This window comes from Cryptomeria japonica, chromosome 1 (genome assembly GCF_030272615.1).
Source record: "Cryptomeria japonica chromosome 1, Sugi_1.0, whole genome shotgun sequence".
NCBI classification, from domain to species: Eukaryota; Viridiplantae; Streptophyta; class Pinopsida; order Cupressales; family Cupressaceae; genus Cryptomeria; species Cryptomeria japonica.
The window spans coordinates 39,528,390-39,535,221 of record NC_081405.1 but is presented as its reverse complement, the minus strand read 5'-3'; positions in this window follow the sequence as shown (position 1 = coordinate 39,535,221).

Below are 6,832 nucleotides of genomic sequence, written 5' to 3'. Positions count from 1 at the left end.
CATAACACAATTGTTTTTCATCGATTGGTATTTCTGGGTGAAAGGACAGTCGCATGGAACTTCAAAGGTTGCTTTTTCAAAATCTGATTGTCGCCATTTTCCCTGGGACATTAAATGAAACTTGGTTAAGTGGTTTATGTCAGAAAATCTTATAATGATCAAGACTTTGGTCTATGAAAGCATAATATTATAGGTGGATTGCCCTCAAGAAATGGAGGTTGCTTTCTTGGGATGGAGCTTTAAATGTTTTTGTCAAGGGATGGATTCGTGTTTAGTAGTGTGGTAGAAATTGATCTTAGCTACATTGGTGGGGGTAGCTAAGACTTGTAATCTTCTTCATTAAAGGTCTCTAAAAATGGAAAATAATAGTTGGCGGAAGAATTAGAGCTTTTCAAGTTGGCAACTTCTACTAAGTTTAGCAATTATTGCATGGTATGAGCAACAATTAGAAAGGATGTGAGTGACCTATTTGCATCGGGTGTTGTGATTATTTGGGGTCTTTTGTCAAGTTTGAAGTGTCCTTTAGCGTATCCTACAAGCTTTGGTTGCCTTCATTCTACTTGCTTGTCTTTCTAAAAACACAGATAGCACTTGTTGCTTAGAGCTTTTATTTTCGTGACTCGTCCTTGGTGGTTTATGTGTTTGTAGGAGCGGTAAAGGCGAAGAGTCCATGGAATCTTCCATCAAAATTCTCTCTTCTAGAAGGCAGATGGCTTTTATTGGTGAAATCAAAGAAAAAAGAATGAAGGAGGTGTTGAACGAGACTCATTTCGTCATAATTAGAGTTGTTAAACGTATTTTGGGTGATGAGTTCATCAGAACCAATAATAAATATAGGGCAAATATGCAGATCCCAACAGTTTTTTGTTGCCACCCTCCTTAATTTCGGGCTGCCAAAAAACAAAACGGAAGAATTATGTAGGAAAGTCTTCAAGGCGGACTTGCTAGGAGATTTGAGTAATGTCCCGAATAATATTGATGAGAATCTCATAATTTTGAAGCCTCTAGATTATGGTGTCGTGATCATAAATGAAAACCTCCACCAAGGTTTCCCATTTTATATTTTGAGAATGAGAAATTTGTCAAAGCAAAAAAAAATCATCATTAAGGAGAATGCAAACTTCCTTTGGTCTTTGTTTTGGCTAACAAAAATCACTAATGAAAATTGGATAAAGTATTTCGAATTGCATGGTTTAACCGAAATTGCTCTTGAAGAAAGGTTGGCAAATTGGGAAATAGATCTCAAAGGAGTAATGGCTCGTTGGGGTCCAGAACCTTTGGAAGTGATTAAATGTTTCCCTTCTCCAAAAGAACCAGTTTGGAGTCACCAGTAGATTCCTATGATTGGCCAGCAGATTCCTATGATAGTTCATCTGATGGACACCTCAGCTGCTCCAGGACCTTCTTCACCTGCTCGGTGATCTTCTTCACTTAGCAAAATAGAGATATTGAAAGGCCGAGTTAGGATTAACTGCTTTCAAAATTCTCAGACTAGATAGATGTGTTTTTTTGGTTTAGCAAAAGACTTTGTAATTTTTGAAGAATTTTGGTTTATGCCCTAGTAAATCTTTTAGCAAAATCAAATATGTATTAGGCTAGGGTTATTTTTATCAAATTGGTTAAAACATTTATTATGTATTTATCGGCTTCAACCCTTGGTTGATCCAAAAAAAAAGAGTTTTTCATTGGATTTTTTGTATTTTTACAACATTGAGAAGACAGATTAAGAAGTTTGAACCATTAAAAATCCCATAAAAATCTGTTATGATTTGCAGATTTTGTGTTTTTATCAAATATTATATTGTATTGAGAATAAACAACTCCCAATATATTAAACAAATTTATATTTAATCAATGTCAAATATTAATCATAAAATATAAAATAAAATATATTTATTTTTAACTACCCACATTATAAACAAAACCATCAAAACAATAATGTACCTAAAGATGGTTTCCTATTCCCTAACGAAAGCACACCTTTTCATTCATTCATAAGACAAGGGCAAAGGACTATATTAGGTAGACCTATTTCTAACTTACCCTCTTCCTTTTTGACTAAGTGCTTTGCTCTACGCCACCACTCTTTCTTTAATAATTTAATAAACAAAGCATTTTGGCCTTAGTCGAGGGATGAAAAACGTTCATTAAATTATTCTAAATTGCAATTTAAATATTTGGGTGGTTTTAAAAACTAACGACGATGTCCCCTCAATGGACGTAAGCCCTTCATAAAAGTGACTAATTTTTTTATAAAAATATTATAAGCAGACAAGATAAGAAACACAAAAGTTGTAAAACGTGGCATGCTTACATAAATCATTTTCATAATAGTATAGTTGAATAAGATGATACTTACCTCCTTTAGGATTCAAAAGTGAAATACCTAAACAATCTTTTCAAATAGATCTTTTATTTATTAATTAAATATATTAGATATATAAAATAAGATGATTAAATCTATTGAAATAAATGTTTGGAATCTAAATAAATATTAGTATTAAGTTAGAATTTTGATGGAAATATGTGTGAATTGGTATTAGTCGATTTGTCAATGTTTTCAAAAAAAATTATATTATTTATATTTTAATTAATAAAATAAAATATGTAATTGATATGATTGTATCTCATTATTCTAAATCAAAAAATCACTTAAATAAATTAAAAGAAGAATGGGGTAACAAGAATAGTCAATAATATAATAATAATAATACAATTTATTTTGAGAAAATTGTTCTAGGAAAAAAACCATTCACAAATGTAGATCTAATTATCTGAATTCACGCAATGATGAACTAATAAAAAAATTGATGTAGCAATAATATCAATGCTCTAACATGTTGATAGCTAATTTTATGATAAAAACCAATAATATCTTGCAATAGTAAACAATGTATTAAAGTGCTCTATCTTAAGGAATATACTTATAATTGAGGTGATATCTAGGAAACCACTTGTGGTTTCCAATGAAACATGGACTACCAAGAGAGAATCCAAGTTATAGTCAAGAAGATCATTCAAACGTTGCACACCACATTTCTTACATAAAAATGTAAATCCCATTGTTTGACTAGTAAAATAATCAAACTAGAATCTCCATTTGAAAGATGCAAATCTTGTTCTAAGATTCTCTTCCAAGTAGAGATTATTTTATTAATGGATCTTTGCAAATCAAGGAATAGTTCAAATTGGGGTCTTGCTCTTGGATGAGTCATGATGACTTGGATATCTTGGAGGATCATTCCCATTTCCCACTCGTAGTTTAAATGATGGTTTATCACTTGAGAGGTATTGTCCATTGTTTCTTTTAGGCTTTTATTCTTATCATCTCATAGAGATGGATCTTGAGCTATAGCTGATAGTTCTGGAAGGTTCAGTTGAGGAGTGTTCAACATGTTTATCTCCTTGGGAGTATGTTTTTCATTTATGAGGATCATAGAAGATGGTATCGGGTTGATTTCTTGAAATGAAAATGGATTTAGTTTGATCTTCTTTGGTTTGAGAGGCTTACATCTATGTTGGATACATGACACATATATTGTGTTTGATCTCTTGAGATTGAAAAAAATGGGTGTTTTTGAGGCTTTTCTCTTGGGGTTGTGGAGGAGATCATACTTGACATAGTTAACATTTAGAGGTGTATGTAGAAGGAAATGTTGCATGCTTATGATTTGTGGGTTTCTCTCTCAAGTCTTGGTTGTCTTCTTGGATGTTTGGCTTCACATGACACTAGATGTGAGGTTTTACAAGGAGGCATGGTGATCACTAGTTTGTGGTCATGTGTTTTTCACCTGGTTCTTGGGTAATGACATGGATGCTCCTTTATCTCTTTCCTTTGTTGGGTGTGGAGAACTTGGGAGAGTTGTGGAGACTTGTTGAGAGAGATGTTTCTTGCAACAATTATGTTTGCAGGGTTAGCATATATATGTGGATGTTCCTTGGCATAACATGGTTTTTTATTATGGTAAAAACAAGTTTTGAAGGGACTGGAAACCCTTTAATAATTGGTCTTAAACGAAGATTAACATTGAACAGTACAAACACATATTAGAGAAGTTGCCCAAAATATGACCATAGAATCAATAGCCAAAAAACAACAAAAAGCTAACCAGAAAACAACAAAAAACACAAGAGATTGAACTAGATTCTTAAGGGTATCTACAACCTACACCTCAAGTCGAATCATATTCAATGCCACTTTCTTAAGGTCTTGTAGGTCTTATGGAGGCTTTTCAGCCTTTCTCTTCAAATTTGCTTTCGTTCTCTTACTAGGATCAGACGATTCTTCTTGAACTTTGTCTTTATCCGCATCCAACTCCACTACTTGTATACCTTGATTCACATTCTCCAAATTGAGTACCATAGTACTCATACAATTAGCAGTGGCTTTTACAAATTCATGGCTCAAATTCATGATAGTGTGGAGGGAATCCTTAATGTTATTCAGCTTATCCTCCAAACTAGAGACTTTCCTTTCATAATCTTTCTTCAAATTCTTAATGACATCAACGGCCTTTTTCAGACAATCTACCATCAAATTTTTCTCTTCTTCGATCTAGATTACCTTAACAAAAGAGTCCCTACTATCACCAGTGCTAGTGGCTTCCATCAACTCTAATTTACTTCTAGTTGCCCTCTGTTTAAACTATAATTCCTTAATCTCATGGAAGACCCATTTGAAAAGATTGAAGAAATCAATAACACTATGTTTCACCATACCCATAACATTAGATAATTGTTCTCGGTCAGGTTTCAAGTGATGGGAATCAATATTCAACTCCAATGGGTACGAAGATCTTTCTTGACCGTAAGAGGCGGGGTGAGGAGAAAGAGAGCCACTTGAATCTAGAGATAATACAACATTGTTCTTTCCCGCCCCACAAGAAGGGTTAACCATCTCCACAACTTTCCCCTTACCCCTCCCAGAACTTTCCTTCCTCCCTGCAGCTTTGCTTATGTCATCATCAAGGGGAGGGGAGGAATAAATCCTTGTGTTCTTCATTTTTCCTAAACCAATCATAGGGGAAGTAGAATTGTTCTTCCCCTTCCCCTTACCTTTCCCCCTAGTCAAGGATTTTTTGTTGTGTTTAGGAGATTTTTTAGTCTTCTTAAGGGGAACATAATCTTCCTCCTCTTTCTCAGTATCCAAATCTTCCTCCTCAAAACCACTAGAGTTTGTATCCTCCTGCTCCGAAACAAAGATAAAATTGGAAGGAGCGGGCATAGCTTTAACATAATCATGAATTAAGACAAGAAGACCTTCATGTAGGACCAAATTTTTAACAACATTCTTCCTATGGTCCTTAATGTTGGAGCTAAGGGAAGACAACGAGTAAAAAGGGAAGGAAACCCTCACTTGATGCCTGAAATGATTGAGAAGCACAAAATGGTGGCCAAAGGCCTTGGTAAAACGCCCATCTAAAGTGATATATTTCATCAACACTTTTAGAAACTCCCTCCAAACTGACTTAATCTGTGATATGTAATAGCTTCCCTGTGGAGATCTAACTGGGTTCTCTCTCTCCTTCTTAGATTTAGGGAATTTATTCACAACCAACTCGGAGCATTTTCTATTTTTGTAAAATTTCATGCCCTCCATAAATAGACCCGTAACCTCTGAGATAAGCTTCTCATCAACCAACACATTTTTGTCGCACAAAGAAATATTCCGATTTTTCCAGTTCTAGCCATTGGCAAAAAGCTCGATGACAATTGAATCCCACCCATGAAGCATCTCAATATTGTCACTACATGGTTACACTCTCTATGAGATGCTTATTAGTAGACTCAGTATGCCTTGATCTTTTAAAATTTGGCATTGTCCGTGTAGTGGGAATTCCTAGATGTGTGTTGTCTTCATCAACATGGTTGGCACATTGATCTGAGAGGATCTAGAAGATGGTATGTTTGTTCAAAACGTTTGCTGGGAGGAGTTGAACTCGGAACCTCCCATCTCCTATATCCACACACAACCACAAGGTCAAACACATTCTTCGACATTATAAGTGGGACGTGTGTATTTTGTTGATTTTAAACGGTGGGAGATCCGATAAAAGGGTTCAGATGGTTTGAACCCCCGACCTCCCAATACCAAGAACTATGTGTGACCAGTTAGCCACATGCTTAATTTAGAATGTGGTTTGAATGAACTTTATTTTGTTTGGGAAACAAAGGCGATCCATGGAGATAGGGTCTTGAACACCCCCCAATTTGCATAAAATTAAAATAATGATATCTGAGCCCAATTACCATTTGTTTTAAAAATTACAAGGGCTTGATTTAGGTGATATGAGGAAATAATTTTGTTAACCCCAAATTAGAATGTAAAATTGTATTTAAGGGGGGGGTTTTTGGCTTGTAAAATCAATCAATTTCAGTTGAGAGAATTGGGACTTGAAATTTCTCTTGGGAGGATATTGGAGACTTAGAATTTCTCTTGAGAGGAAATTGGAGAATAGGAGTCTTGATGATTTTTGTAAGCACAAAGTCATTTGTCAAATTGTAATACTTTTTTATGTAATTGGGTTAAGAGGCATTAGAAGCCTAACTCGAGAAGGAGAGTACGCAAGTGTCTTTAGGTGCAAGAGGAGACTGTGAGAGATGTTATAATGTAGGTCTGAAGCTATGATTATGTAAGAAGGCAAACTGTGCTTGGCATCATTAATGAAAGCGACCCTACATTGAGAAGCAGACTCTGAGACGTAGCTCATGTTGAGTGAACTCTGTTATCAAACTCGGGATATCTCTTCTTCTCTTTTGTCTTATGATTCTCTCTTATTCTTTTTTTTTTTTATTCCTTATTTGTGTTATTAAGTTGTGTAAATAATTAAGT